The 16576-nt window shown below is 38.6% G+C and overlaps 1 long non-coding RNA gene across 1 annotated transcript in view; it reads right to left on the bottom strand.

Moving 5' to 3' along the window:
* Positions 1–245: 245 nt before the first annotated feature.
* LOC143655164 (uncharacterized) overlaps positions 246–16576 on the bottom strand; it is a 56620-nt gene continuing 40289 nt past the window's right edge. Inside the window, exon 3 of the long non-coding RNA XR_013162086.1 lies at positions 246–588. This is a non-coding gene — a long non-coding RNA (uncharacterized LOC143655164). The remainder of the gene's footprint in view (positions 589–16576) is intronic.

The raw sequence follows: 16576 nt of genomic DNA, 5'->3' as shown, positions 1-16576 counted from the left end.
ACTCCCTCAGTTCCTTTTCTCATACTTCATAAACGTTTTCACATAATATTTTCAAAGAAGAAACTTTTGTTTTTCATTTCTGTAAAGCCACCTCGATCTTAGTTCCAATGATTCCTGCAACTTTGAATTTCCAGCTGGCATTCATGGTCACTGTAGAATTAAATACAGTTCTCAGGTTTAAGGATTAACAAATTAACAACATCAGCATTTTCAGCCCTTTACAATAAAGAAACAGATGCTGCACAACAAAATTTATTTTAGGAAATCTCCTTTTTTTGGAAAGTGCTATTTCCTCATTCTAAACCCTTTAGATAGCGCCACGCCAGCCACACCTTGCTCCCCAGGCCAATTCGCTCCATTCTTACCCAGCCCAGCCCTCACCATGGTCCAGGGAGAAAGGATGGAGACAGCAGCACCCATGGGTGCAAGTGGGAACGAAGCAGCAGTGTCCTGGACCATCAAATTCACCAGGAGGATGGGCAGGGTGGAGATTGTGGTGCTGAGACTATGTGACTCTCCTTCTCCAGCAGATGTCCTTTTTTCCCCTTTCTGATTGCTGCCTCTCAGATTAAGCTTCTGTTCATCTTCCTGTTTTAAAATAAGACAGCCTCTAATTAGTAGGCTAGAGGATCCAATGGCTATGGAGGTCTTCGAGTGGACCAGCCCTATGCAGAGGCAAAGTGCCCAGGACACAGGAGAGGGAAAAAGACAAATGAGGTTTGTGTCCCCATGGACCCTAGAGAAATGCCACTACTAACCATAAAAAGGGGAACGGAGGTGAAAACAGGAAGAGGGGACCATCTCCTTTTTATATGCTTAAGTAGGCAACTTTCATATTTGACTAGAGTAAGCCATATTTATCTCACATTTTCCATAGAATAATATATTGTTTCTGTGTTCATTTAGAAAATGTGCCTCCTTCCTGTTTGGCATAGCATGCCTAATGCAATCTCTTTCATCTGTGTTGATATTGACCTTTCAGCTGAGATACTTTCCTCCTTGTGTAACACATTCCACATGTCATTAAAGAATCTCAATAGTTAAATTTTTACATGATAGAGAATGTATCATCAAAAAAACAAACATTTCTGAGATTTTTTTGGATCTGTTTTAAAACTGCAGCTTGGATATTATCAGAGCCACATGTTTACATTGTGCTGTGTCCCACACAGCTTGTAAATATTTGATAAATGTTACCGTTTAATTCCTGATAACATTATGAATGCGTTAAGAAATGTTTGGCTGATAACCTCTTCCTGAGCCTGAGATTCACATTTACCATGTAGAGTTATTGATTGACTAGAGCAAAAAGATTTTGTTTTCAGGGAAACTGACTCTCAGAGGCCATATTCAAACTTTCCCTTCATTTAATTGTATGTTTTCCAAGGACAGAGATAAGATTTTTTTTTTTTTCCTTCTGACTCTCACGCAGGTCAACCTGGGTCTGCCAAGACCAAATATTTATGGACATATCTGGGTATGCAGGTCCCTAATGACAAATGTGTGATACTATGTCAGAATGAAAGATTTTTGAGACAGTCATGTTGACTGTCTGAGTTGAGCATTTACTTAAGCTGTGTTGCTGGGAAGCGAGTACCTGGCCCTCAATTCAATAAAGCATTTTCTAATGAATGAAGCCACATTTTGAAGTGTAAACTCCAGGATCAGGACATCAGGCCCAAAGGCAGCACTCTTTGCAGAAAGAGTTAGTGATTTCTAATGCAAGCCTGGGAAAGCTTCATACGAAGCCGATGACTCACAGTGGATCAACCTTTGCTGGTGGCATTTAATGAATAAAGCAAAGTCATGAATTGAAATGTGGTGAAAAAACGCTTTTAAAATCTTCATGCAGAAGAGTACATACTATGTGATTCTACTTATTTAAAGCCCAAAGACAAATAACATTTCAGTGGCATGGACTATCAGAATAAAAGATATGAGATACCCTCGGGGACAGTGACAAAAATTATGATATAAGGGGAATCAGGGGGTTCCGGCAATGTTGGTTCTTAATATGGGTACTGGTTGCATAAATGTGTGCAGTTTGTGAAAGTTCATTGAGTTCTACAGTGTGTGCGCATATACTTTATAAAAATTTTCATTTGCAATTTTCATATTTTATAAAAAATTATAAATACATAAATGCACACAGATCAAAAGCCTGCATACGTGATTGGCAGCTTTCAGTTATATTCTTCTTTATAGAAAGATGCGTTTTCTTTTTTATATATTCAAAGAGCTCTTTTGAGGAAATAGACTTCTGTTCTCCTTGAAGTTGGCATGTGCACATTTGTACATATTTCTTAAATGAATCTGTTATTATATCCAACTTATATTTTGGTAACAGTTTGTCTAAGTGAAAACTTGTTCTCCCTCCATCTCCAGGCTCTGAGCTCCCTGACGCAGGGGTCATGTCTTGCTTATACCCTAGGAGCCTGGCATATGGTAGGCAGTCAATAATTATTGAATTGGATCCAAAAGATCAGGCAAGCAGGCGCCCCCATGTTCCCCAACACTGACCCCCAGTCTTTTCAGTCTCTTTCTACTTGATAGTTCATAACACTGAGTATCGAAGGGAGTTGAAGCATAACCACTTCTGCTATGACCAGGTTACATTATCTGCAGGCATCCAGCTCCAAATCAGGAGATATTGCACAAGGACCAGGAGGGAGCCAAGGACAAGAACTGAGTAACTTCATCATAATTCGGTAAACAGCAGCTAGCACAAAACAGGTTCTAGCTACCCAATGGCTACACAAAACAGGACACATTCAAAGGGCAGTGTCAGGGACAGATGTCTCTTTTCATTGGAATGGGCACAGGTGTCCCTTAGCAGCCCTGCCCTGTAGGAACAATTACAATGAATATTTGCCAAGCGCTTTATGGATTATGGGATGTCATGTGCTCTGTGTGTTCTAATCTTATGACGACTCTGTGGTATAGGAAATGCTGTTCCCATTTTATAGATGAAGAGACTGAAGTACAGAATTTTAAGCTGTATACTTTTGGTCACCAAGTACGTGAAAGAATTGTAACTCAACCCTGGATCTGGTTGACTCAAACTCAAAGTTCCATGAACTGATGGCATCACACATTCAAAAATCAAAAACCTATGATAACTCAGAATTACCCTGATTAAGCTAAGACCTAAAAAAAAAAAAATAGAAAAACAGTGGGAAGATAGTAGACCCTTCTTCATAATTTTTTGTATTTTTTGGATGATTTTGCAGTTAGAAATGGGCGTTAAAAGGGGCATTTTCCTTGTTTTCTTTTCAAGGATGCTTAATGTCTAATCAGGTCCTGTGCTATTTATATAGAATCTTACTTTATCCCTCATTACAATTCTGGAAAATAGATACTATCATTATTTCCATTTAATGATGACCCATTTGAGAATCTGCAAGGTTATGTCACTTACCCGGTGCTGCTCGGCTAATAGGTGACATTGCCGGTTTAGAAACTAGGACTCTTCAACTCCAAATTCCACTGCTTACTCCACCGAGGATATCACATAGGTTTCCTCTCTAGAGCCTGCCCTGCTCTGAATAGTGGCTGTCTGGAGTTCCATACCAAAATAGATTGTGAGCCACTGCAGAGTCCCATGGGAAAGAAGGCTGGGATGGGATTGATTAGCCATGTTGCATATTTGCCATCACCGTGCTACACTGTTCCCACAAACCACTATCTATAAGCTGCTGGGGAGCCACTGGCACTTAATTATCACAAGCCTTGTTATGCTTTCCTGCCTGCAAGGCCCAGGCATTCAGACCTCCACCCTGCTGGTTCATCCTGATGTTTGTGTGCTCAGAAGACAGTACATCCGTTCTATAAGTGTGCAGCAGGTAAAGGGATTTCTAATGCTTCTCCTTACGTTTTTTTTTTTTCTTTGTTTCGGTTTTTGTTTTTTAGGTGCATGGTTCAGGAATTGAACCTGGGTCTCCCGCGTGGAAGGTGAGCAGTCGACCACTGAACCACCCATGCGCCCTCTCCTTAAGTTTTCATTTCAAAGCAGACATTTAAATCACTCATGCAAACATGAACTACAATTTTTCTGAATATAATACTGGTTCAGTTAGAATGAAAGTATTTACTTAAATACCTGCACTACTTTGTGAAGATGAGAAGCAGATTAGAACAATAAAAAGGACCTAGATTAGAATCAGGAATATCAGACCAGGTCGCCACTTGGCCACTCACTGGTACTGCAGCCTTGGGCTAATTACTCAAAAGCACGGGTTTTAAAGTCAGACCTAGATTTGAATATTGGCCCCAACATTTACAAAGGCTATCTTCTGTGCATTTTGCTATTTTTCCTAAAGCTTTGGTTTTCTCACCTTTAAAAAATGAATAGCAATTACTACCACATTGGGTTGTTATGAAATTCATGGAGATGTCACATGTTTACAGATTAGCACAGTCCTTGGCACTTTAAAGTCCTTAATAATGCCAGCCGTCATCATTTTCTGTGTGACTCAGTTTCCTCATCTACACAATTTGGCTATAATGCAAAGTTCCCTGAGATGTTGAGAGAATAAAATTAGATCTGCGTGTGAATAGGCTTCAAGAACTGAAAATCTATAAAGAAACATAAATTATTACTTTTAGTTGATAGTACAAGATAGGGCCAAAAGGATAGTGAGACAAGTGAGCCTGCTAGGGTATGAAATTTGAGACACTCAGCACAACTCTGAGTGTGTGCCTTTTTAAATTTTGCACCCTAGGCATCTCTCTTGCCTCACTCTTATCCTTGGTCCTGGATAAAGAGACAGCAAACATGTCTCTTCTAATTGGAATAAAAATGTGAGGACAAATATTGAGACATGAGAGCATGGTGATAAATCCAACTAATAACAGACTATAAAGCACAGAGCGATAAGTCTGGACCAATGAGATAGTGGAACTACTTGAGTTTTTGGTGAAGGATCTCTGCATGTGTTTTCATAACTTGAACATATAAGGCAGCAGTTCAGTTGGTTTCTGGAATACACACCAACTGGATCTATAGAAGTTAAAAATGCTCCATTTTATTGTGAGTTTGGAGAGTAAAAAACTATTATGTACATAATTGGTTGACAAATTTTAAAATTATAAATTAATGAAAATCACCTAGCACTTATGAAGAATTGCTACTTCATGCCCTATCTTTGTAGTATATAGGATTTTTGCACTGAGGATTACCAGATACCTCATATCAGACCATGAAATGCATGCTATCTGCCATTTGTATGATTGGGTTACTGAAAGGGCAAATAGCATTGTGACAACCTAGTATTTTTTTAAGTACAGTAATTATTGAAACATAGAACTACTTGGATGTAAATTTGGAGTCAAGTAGATCTGGAATCTATAGGGTGTTAGTGGGCTGGGTGTACAGATATTTAAGGGTAGAGGACTTAATTCTATTCTGATGAGGATTGGGAAAAAGCCATCCACCCATAGAAGCTTTGAACAAGCAGCAAGAATTAGCAGAAACATCTTTCTCGAAGCTCCAGAAAATAGTCGAAGGACTGCAGCAACAAGGTGAGTGCTGAATCAAGAATAAAGGCTGCCTAAAAGCAGTTAAGATCTGTTGGCAGCATGACTATCTCACCCTTCACTGGCTCAGTGCAGAGCTGGCACACACTCCCAATGCGGATCCCTGGTCTTGGTTGTGGAGGGAGCAAAGTAACCTTCATGCTCATGTTGGGAGCGTGTACTTTTGGTCCAGTGTGACTGGTGGTGGCCTAAGGGATTTGCTATCCTAGACTTGCCCTGGGTGACGACAGCTCACAGAACTCTACGGAAGGCTATGGGAAAGAAGTCAAGTCTTGCTCTCTGGGGCAAAGAATTGCTGCCTGTATGACATGCAGTGCAGTGTCTGGACCCATGAGGAAACTCTTTTCTAGGGAAGAGGGGACATTCAGGACCACATAAATGGGGAAATCCTAGGGCTATGCACACGTACTTAAGACAAACCACATGCACAGAAAGGATCAGGGAGACCCTTCTGCTTTGGCCTGGAACTCTTCTCATAACTAATTGTATGGCTAAATTCTGAAGGAGACACTTGTTCAAGTCAATCTGCAAAGACTGGTAAAAGGTGTTTTCTTTTTTCTTCCTTCTTTCTCTTTCTCTCTTTTTTTTTTTGAAAATCAAGGAGAGCTCTGTTATACTAGCTGGACATGGAATAGATGCCTTAGAGTCTAAATTCCAGCAAGAACACATTAAAATATCAAAATGTCCAAATTTCAACAAAAGGTTAATAACATCCAAAGGACCCGGAAGCAATGGCCTAGGTGAAAGATAACACTGAAGCCTTAGAAACTGTCAGTGAGAAGGACCAGACCTGGGACATACCAGACAAAGACTTAAAAAATGATCCCAAATATGCTCAAAGGAAAACATGGGGAAAAAGCTGCATGAATCTGGAAAATGATAGATGAAAATAAAAAGAATAAGAATTTAGACGTGGAAATTATGAAAAAGAAGAAAACAGCTGAAGGACAGACACCGTAGCAGAAATTAAAAATTCCCTGGGGTTCAACAGCTGATTGGAGTTGGCAGAGCAAAGACTCAGTGAACCTGAATATAAGACAATTAAAATCATCTAGTCTGAGGAGCAAAAAGACAAAAAGGATGAAGAAAAGTAAACAGAACCTGAGGAACTTGTGGGATACCACTGAGAATGCCAACGTATGCATTGTGGGAGTCCCAGAGGGAGGAGAGAGAGAGAGAGAGAAAGAAAGGGTCACAGAAAAATTTGAGGAAATTACGGCTGTAAACTTTCCAAATTTAATGAAAGACATGAATATATACATCCAAGATGCTCACTGAACTACAAACAGGATAAGCCCAATAGACTGTCAATGCCAAATATGAAAAGATAAGTCTGAAAGCTCCAAGAGAGAAGCAACATGTCACATGCAAGATAGCCTCAGCAGCATTAAGTGATGATTTCTCATAGGTAAACATGAAGGCAAAAATGCAGTGGGATGACATATCTAAATGCTGAAAGCAAAACTGTCTTTCAAATATGAGGAAGGGGTTCAGACATTTCCAGATAAACAAAAGCTGAGGGAGTTTGTCACCAGTAGATCATCCTACAAGAAATGCTAAAAAGAGTTCTGCAGGTTTAAAGGAAAGGACAATAGACAACAGATCAAAGCCACATGAGGAAAGATCTCTGGGATGGGTAACACATGGGCAAATATAAAACCAGTACTACTGTATTTTTGGTTTTTAAATCCACTTTTTACTTCCGACAGGGTTTAGAAGGCAAATGCATAAAATGTAATGAAAAATCAGTGGTTTAGAGCTCGCAATGTGTAAACTTGGAATTTGTGATTTAAAACTATGTACAGGCAGGAAAATAAAGGGGTATAGAAACACAGTTTGTATATACTATTGAAGTTAAATATCAAAGTAATGAGATTATTATATATTTAGGATGTTAAATGTAAGCCCCATAGTGACTACAGAAAAAATATGGAAGAAGACGCAAGCTCATAAAGACAGAAATTAGAGTCCAGGTTGCCAGAGATGGGGGCATAGGGAATGGGGAATGAATGCACAGTGGACACAGGGTTTCTGTTTGTGAAAATGGGAAAGTTTTAGTAGTGGAAAGTGGTGAGGGTACTGCAATACTGTGAATGTGGTTAATCCCACTGAAGGGCACATTTGGGATTGGTTGAGATGGGAAATTTTATGTTGTAAATATGTTTCCACAATAAAAAAAATATTAAAGAAAGAACAGCTAAAGAAATAATGATGCTTAAATGTAACAATTATAGATGAAATCTAGAAGGGAGAATTTGAAAAGGTTCAAAAGGATATTATGGGGACATATGAAAATCATAATATAGACTGTAAGTTTTATATCAGTGTTAAATTTCTTGAACTTGATAGCTTCATTTAAGGTTGATATATAAGAGAATGTCCTCATTCTTAGAAAATGTACACAAAAGTATGAAGTGGTCAAACAGCATGATGTATACATTCTATGCTCAAGTACTCAAAAAAATAGATTGATATCTATCAGACAGAAAGGTGATAGATGATAGATTGATACATATATATATATGTGTACATATATACATATATTCATGCATACATGGAGGAAGGAAGGAAGGAAAGTAGGAAGAGGCAGCAAATGTGGCAACATGTGAAAATTGGTGGATCTAGGTATTTGGAAGGGGTAAGGGTATGCTGGAGTTTTCTGTATGGAATTTGTATTATTTTTGTGACTGTCATGTCAGTTTGAAAATATTTCAAATTTTAAAAGTTCCAAAGATGGCTGTTAGTACACTGCCAAGTAAAAGATTCTGAGGCCTCAGCCAGGTTTGGCAGGAAGGAGCCACAATAGACTCGCAATGTGTGTCCAAACAGCAGCATTGATGAGTTGTGCATGGTTCCCATAGGTGATTCCCTGAAACTAATTCAACTGCTTTATTTTCGATTGATAAAGCTAAGGCCCTACTAAGGGAAGTGACTAACTCAAAGCCATGAGAAGGTCAACGAATAAGTCAAAAATCAAACTCAAGTTCTCTAGTCAATGTAATTCCTTCACAATTTGCTTCTCATCAGAGCATTTTAATGTGCTTATAGCTTTGCTTTATATTTTGGTTCAGAGTGGACGATTCAGCATCTCAGGGTTAGACTTTTCTTCAGGATGTTTTTACTCGAGCTTAAATGGCATCTTTTCTAGGCTACTCTACCAGAAAAGCAAGATAATGGGAGCCTTTGCTGAATATGAAACAGATTCCTAGAAAACAAGCAGGCATTGATTTATTTTTATTGATGTGCTTTTACTAACTGCCAGGAAGTGTTCTTTGAACACCTCTCTCCCAAACCTTCCACTCCAATAAGCCACTGAGCCTGATCATTTCGAACACATGGTCCATCCGCTGTCTGGAGACCTGAGAGCCTGACCAGCAGCAGAGCTAACTGGGGCAACAGCCACCCGAGTCTCGTCCACAGGGACAGGGTGTTTCCCTGATGTGGGATTTGCATCCTGACCTAAAGATAACCTACCCATTCTAGAAAGTGTGAGAGGGAAATGGGCTGGGATATGGATACCTCAGAAAACTATTGATCTTTTAAAAAAAAGAGAGAGATTTAGTTAGGAATAAACTTGCAGATGAACAACTCACGTAGCCAGTATAAAAGGAAAGGCAGGCTTTTAGGGGGAAAAAGGTTATAAACTGAAAAGGAAAAGTCAGGCTTTCTCCCCCCTTTGAATATAGATGTTATCTCCTTAAACATCACTGAGTATTTGGCATTTTCTAGGGTCCCCAAATGCTATGTTACTTTTTCAGTGGAAATCAGCTGCAGAGAGGCACGTGATGTTTTGACGTCTGAGTCAGGGAGGGCACTGGGGACATAACTGTTGGGAACAGCAGGAGACCACTGGGACCTTTAAATTTCAATTTATTAGCTAAGCCCTGAAGAAACAGATTAGCAAATTCTAATTCATTCTGAAAAAAAAATTACTCCTTTTTTGAAGGATGTTTTCATCCACCAAAATAAGCTTCTCGGGGCTTATTTTTCCCTGTTTAAAAAATAATAATACACTATCAGATCACTAACAGTTTGAAAAGCAACCATTGCTAGTATTCTCGGGTATTTCTTTTAGGTATGCTGTCCTGGACATTAATTTTTCCATAGCTGTAACTTATGATTATTTTTTTTTTTACTTAAGCCCACAGCATTTCTTTATATTTCCTGTTTCTTTAACTTATATTTAATTTAATATATTTCTTTCTATTTATTTTTTTCAAAAGTCATTTCTTTTTTTTTTTCTTTTTTTTTTATTAATTAAAAAAAGAATTAACAAAATAATTAGAAATCATTCCAATCTACATGTACAATCAGTAATTCTTAATAACATCACATAGTTGCATATTCATCATTTCTTAGTACATTTGCATCAATTTAGAAAAAGAAATAAAAAGACAACAGAATAAGAATTAAAACAATAATAGAAAGAAAAAAAAACAAAAAAAACAAAAACAAAAAACCTATACCTCACATGCAGCTTCATTCAGTGTTTTAACATAATTGCATTACAATTGGGTAGTATTGTGCTGTCCATTTCTGAGTTTTTATATCCAGTCCCGTTGTACAGTCTGTATCCCTTCATCTCCAATTATCCCTTCTCTTTTTTTTTTTTTTAATTAACGGAAAAAAAGAAATTAACCCAACATTTAGAGATCATACCATTCTACACATGCAATCATTAATTCTTAATATCATCACATAGATGCATGATCATCGTTTCTTAGTACATTTGCATTGGTTTAGAAGAACTAGCAACATAACCGAAAAAGATATAGAATGTTAATATAGAGAAAAAAATAAAAGTAATAATAGTAAAATCAAAACAAAACAAAACAAAACAAAACAAAAACCTATAGCTCAGATGCAGCTTCATTCAGTGTTTTAACATGATTACTTTACAATTAGGTATTATTGTGCTGTCCATTTTTGAGTTTTTGTATCTAGTCCTGTTGCACAGTCTGTATCCCTTCAGCTTCAATTGCCCATTGTCTTACCCTGTTTCTAACTCCTGCTGAACTCTGTTACCAATGACATATTTCAAGTTTATTCTCGAATGTCCGTTCACATCAGTGGGACCATACAGTATTTGTCCTTTAGTTTTTGGCTGGATTCACTCAGCATAATATTCTCTAGGTTCATCCATGTTATTACATGGTTCATAAGTTTATCTTGTCTTAAAGCTGCATAATATTCCATCGTATGTATATACCACAGTTTGTTTAGCCACTCTTCTGTTGATGGAGATTTTGGCTGTTTCCATCTCTTTGCAATTGTAAATAATGCTGCTATAAACATTGGTGTGCAAATGTCCGTTTGTGTCTTTGCCCTTAAGTCCTTTGAGTAGATACCTAGCAATGGTATTGCTGGGTCGTATGGCATCAAAAGTCATTTCTAATGGCTGCATAATATGCTATCAAATATATTGCTACATATTTCAGTTATTTACAATTTCTGGCTATCTTAAATCTCCCATGAACATCTCTGTACATAACAGAAAAATCGTATCTGTGATGTTCCCTGAACGTAGATTTCTTTGATTAGTTCCTCCTCTCAGTCTCACCATCATTTTCATTCCAAAAACAAGCTTTTATTTTGTTTCATTTTTTTGCAAATGGTTGAATTGTTTTAAATAGTTGAACTTTTGCCAAAACCTTATCTGCTGTTTTCTTGGTTATTCATTCCTTAACCTGAACGCGTGTTGGTTTTACTTCCCATATTCACGAATCAGGACCAACTTTCCTTGTAAGAGGAGTGTTTGGAGCTTCTTTGGAGGGCTGTGGTGACATGCCAGGACAAGAATTCCCTGTGCTGGTGGCGCTGGTGGGGTCATCGTTGAGAGGCCGCCCCGAAATAAAAATGGTACTTTTATGGCTGTGGATGTGTTTGTCCAAAGACCATTTAATCACCCTGAAGGTTTTTCCCCCTTGTCTGTAGTGAGCAGCATTTTGTAACTGTAGAGTTCTGCTAATGCACACTTCTGCCGGGAAGCTTCCCAGGGTGGGGCACGAAAGATGCTAAGTGGCAGGGGGCGGAGATGGGGAGAAAGCCATTAACACTCCAGCAGCGAGGTCAGATTTGATGTTTCCTTTTGTTTGCAGGATCCAAATTAAGAAGCTGCTTCTGTACTTTCGCTGTTGCCTCCCACCTAAACACACTCTTGGGTCATCTCACTCCGGTCACATCTTTTGACAATTAGCCACCCATTAACAGGATGATTGAAAAGGAGCCAGAGTGGTTTACACATAAAGTGCTTACTCTTTTCCAGGAAGAACACATAGCTCTACAGTTTAATGCTTTGGCCGATCAGCACACAAAAATAAAATATTTGTCCCCTAGAAAAGCAAAGGGGAAAAAGTGGGGTGGGAAGAAAGAAAATTAAGGCACAAAAATAACCTTTGGAGGTTTTTCTCCTTTTTTTCCCTTTTCGCAAACATGTTTCAAAAAAAAAAACGGGAGGGAGGTGTTGTCTTGCTTCTATCTTTTTCTACCTTTAAAGCCAGTATTACCAGCCATTTTACTTGTACTTTACCATTATTATCTGGGTGATGGCTGTGACATGTTGATCATATATGGCAGTGAGAAAATTGATTTCCCTCAACAGAAATGCTTCCAATTTTCCCAGGGCCATAATTTTACGTCCACAACAAAATAAAAGGGTCATTTTCCTTAAGATGAGGGGAATTGAAATCTTTGATAAAAGCTATAGTAAATGTTGTACTTTTGATTGCAGAAACTGCAGTTTTCACAAACATCTGGCCTAACTGATTTGGGGGTGCAAGTTGGGGGCAGGGGAAAAGGGTTCGAAGGCAAAGAATTGTTGTTGTTATTTTTCTTTAAAGAGCTGAATTTGCTTTAAGAAAGCCCAGGAAGTCCACCGCTTCACTCTAAGTGTTCATATTCCCATTAAAGGGACGCGACAGGGTGCCACTTTGAGCTCCCTGCCGACAAGCAAAGGGACTAAAAAAGCCACGGTCATGCAGTTCCCGCTTTCTCGAAGAACGAACACCTGTGTGGAATTGGACACCTCGGTTCACAGAGAGCCAGTCACAAAATATATTCATTAACTCACTGATGTCACTTTGCAAGCCCAAGTTGCTTCATACCAAAGAAGGTGGAGGGTGTGAGAATTGAGACTGTGGACAATTCAACCTTGCATAGGCCCAGGAAGAACAAAAAAGAGGCTGTTTCCTGACGGGAGGAATTGCAGCTTTGTTTGATTACCAGGCTTTACCGGACCTCATGGCAACGGACTGCCACGTAGCCGATGAAGCAACATTTACCAACAAACATTTAGAATGAGAGACCTTTGCTTCACCCTGAAACTACACATGGGTTAAACTGTAAGCTTTCCAGCCAAATCCCCAAGGATTTTATTTGACATTTGAATCACCGACAAAACTTCTATACTTCAGCTCTGAACTTGGAAGAGATGGTAAAAAGATCTAATAGTTTTAAATAATAATTGTCCTCGAACCAGAAATAATCGATGCTTCTGTCTTCTCCACGTAGTAGTCCACAGTAAACAAATATAACTTTTGTAATCAGAAAAAGGATTTTCTTATATGATGAATTATATTATTTGTTACACATTTCTAATAAACTTGTTATGAATACAGATATAAATAAATACAAATTCAGGATTTCTTAGAAAGCAAAATTCACAATTCATTAGTAATCTGAAAGCATACTCTTTCGGGAAAAATTTTAACTCCTGGACTTGTAAAACACAGCAGAGAGCACAGCAGTCTTCCTCAAAGCACATGCTATAAGAAAAATAGTCTTGATGCCTCTTTACTTTTCTTTTTCCCCTTGGATATTTTTCTTCTAATGCTAGAAAGATGAAATCTGAAATTACTAGTAGTGACACACTAAGATAGTTGTTCTGTATGTGTTTTCATGGTTCAGCTGATTTTCTCATCAAATCAGGTGGGCTGAGTCCATGTTGATAAAGAACTTGAAAATGAAATGTAAGCAAAGAGATTATGTGTCTTGTTTTCAAATCTGTGGGTTGAAGTTGGTAAACTATGGGCTGCAGCCCACCACCTGCTTCAGTGTGAGAACTAAGAATTGGGTGTTACATTTTGCAATTGTTGAAAAAAAAAACAGAATATTTTGTGACATGAAAAGCATATGAAATTCAAATTTCAGTGCCCATAAATAAAATTTTAGCATAGCATAGTCACACTCATCATTTACACATTGCCTATGGCTGTCCTTGCACCGAGACTGCTGAGTTGGGTAGTTGCAATAGAGATCATATGGCCCATAAAACCTAAAACATTTATCATCTGACCCTTCAGCCTCCACATTTCTTTCCTTATAAAAGAAACTTGGTAGATGATTGCTCCAAAGCACTTTTCAGGTACAAGTAATCACATAAACATACCAGTAAATATCTCTTTTACATGGGCATGAATTTTGCTTTTTGAAATGGAGTAAATTCAATGATAGATGTGAAGCTATCAAGAAATCATCCCTTCCCAACTTACAATTTCAACAAAGTTTAGATCTGTAGAACTTGCATCTGGGGCACTAATAATGTTTCAGTCTTACTGAGGGGTCAGTCCTAAAAAGTGAATGAGACAGTTTCAAGGTGACTCTTCAAATAATTCTCAGAGCACTTAGAAATGTCTGTACCCAGAAGAAATCTAAAATGCTTACACTTCACTTGCTAAGAGCATTTATACTCCTCTATTCAGAGGAGTAGGTAATAAGGGAAGAAAACTCACTTCATTTCTTGGGAGCTGTGCTCTTTGAATGTCCAGTTCTTTTCAGTGTGTTTAGAGGACAACAATTATAAATGACTCTTAGGACCCTGGACCCGGCAGAGGGAGTGACAAGCCATAAGTAAGTGACACTCATTTGAATCCATGGTCCTGCCTCTTTAACGTGAAAAGGTCCCTGCATTTAGAATAGTAACAATGAATTAGAGTAACTTGCCTGCCTCATTAACATGTGGTCTGATCTAGGTAAATCAATTTGGAGGATGTCAGCGTATTTAATCCTTCCCAAGGGTGAATTGCGGCTTTTTCCAATTTGTTGACCTTATAGCTATGCCCAGCAGAGTCTCTTCATCACGTCACAAGCCTGCCTTGGATACTGAGCATGTCTGTGCTGAGCCAGGAACATGAATGAGCCCCTTTGCATTTCTTCTAGCAAACACAGTGGATTAGTGGATGCCGAAATGCCAAAAAGCATTCAGGTGTTTGCTCAGGAACTCTATCATGCCACACTGAAAACATAAACCACAGAGCAGTTTTGAAGTGGTCCTTCTATTTGCTGGTGTGCAATCAGCCTTCTTGTGTGAATTGTATTTCTTCAGGGCCAGCTCTGAGAATTTGCAGAGCATGGTCGCATCTTTAGAACAGGAGGGTTTGCAAAGCAGTTGCCATTTGGGAGCCCAAATGGATTTTTCAGGATTTTTACAATGCCCTAAATATGGTTCAGTGGGTATGTGATTTGCATGGCTGGCCACATCTCCAGAACAAAATCATTCAGACTGTCATGTATATCTGCTCAGCCTTGGCTCCCACCTAAGGATGACTGCATAATGCCCATAATAATTAGTGACAAGTGGCACTACTGGGCTTCCTGTCCCCTTGGCTAACAGCACCCTGCTAAATAGCAAAGTATTTACAATCATATTCTCGCAAATTTGTGCTCCATGATATGTGAATAGGTATTCCATGGAGTAAAAAACTGATCCAAAGACAAATAAATTTAGGAAATTCTGGGTTAAATAATACCAAGCAAATTTCTTTACTATTTCTCACAGCCTTTAATATAGTTTTACGTCCTGAGTGTCTCTAAGAGGACGATGTTGTATGCATTTCTAAAACTTATTTGACCAGAAACACTTCTTTCAATTAACAAATGATTTCCAAGATTCACAATTTAGGTAGTGCTGACTGAAGACTTTAGCAAACACGAAGGCAAAAAGCTCTCATCCCACTAGTGAGTGGAATTACCTCACTAGTAGAATCATTGACTGCAAAAGGTGGAATGGACCCTACTGGTTTTCTAACTAAGAAATCCTCAAACTGTGGGCAGTAGATCCCTGAAAGACATCACAGTTATTGCAAATGCATGTATCCACGTCTTATCCATGTATGTACTACAATTTTCCAAAACATGCAAATTATTTCTGTAATTAATAATGTATGAATTTATTTTAAAGTGGTGATGAACTCATAAGAACTTTTGTCATCTATTAAGCAACAATACAATCATGTGTGGGTCTGGGATATTTTTTACAGGTGAAAAGGGATTCTCTTACTTGGAAGGGTTTGGGGCCATTGACCTCGTCCTGCCTCCTCATTCTTTGGAAAAGGGGGTGACATTAGTTTCACTGGAATCTAGTCCGGGTAGTTCCCTCATGCTTTCTTGATGATCTCCACTCTCTTTGTGGTTAGACCAGAAGTCGACTTTCAATCACTATTTTTTGGAACATCTGAGACTATAGAGGTGGTTTCCAGCCATTCTACAGGCAGAGTGGAATTTCAGCCTGGCCAAGGAACAAACTATAAGTTGGTTCCTGCTTTTCCATTTGGCAGCAGGTGGGGTTGTTGGTAATGGAGGGGTTGAGGTATTTCAAGAATCACAAACACCTGTGTTATTCGGGATGCTTGCGCTAGAACAGGACGTAAGACAGGGAAGATGAGGGATTAGAACATTTTTGGCCATAGTCAGTGCTTGCCAAACAAGGTCATGAAAAGAAGCAAGCCTGCTAATGTGAGCAGACAAAATGAATCGGCTAGCAGGTGATTATGTAAACCAGATGTTATAGTTTAGCGCCAATTAGGATACGCATAAGAAGTCCCGTATTAGTAAAGATAATAAAAAGGGAAATAGTATATTTAGGAAAACAAATCTATTCTTTGTTAATCTATTGCTACTGAATATATGTGTCATGCACTGAGTGATGGGCCACAAGAGTGAAAAAGGCATGGTTCTTTTTTTTTTTTGGCATAAGCAGGTACCGGGAATCGAACGCAGGTCTCTGGCATGGCAGGCAGGAACGCAGCTTGCTGAGCCACCGTTG

The sequence above is a fragment of the Tamandua tetradactyla genome, chromosome 14, assembly GCF_023851605.1.
Source record: "Tamandua tetradactyla isolate mTamTet1 chromosome 14, mTamTet1.pri, whole genome shotgun sequence".
Taxonomy (NCBI): Eukaryota; Metazoa; Chordata; class Mammalia; order Pilosa; family Myrmecophagidae; genus Tamandua; species Tamandua tetradactyla.
The sequence above is the reverse complement of the archived record's forward strand: the minus strand, read 5'-3'. Positions and strand labels throughout refer to the sequence as shown.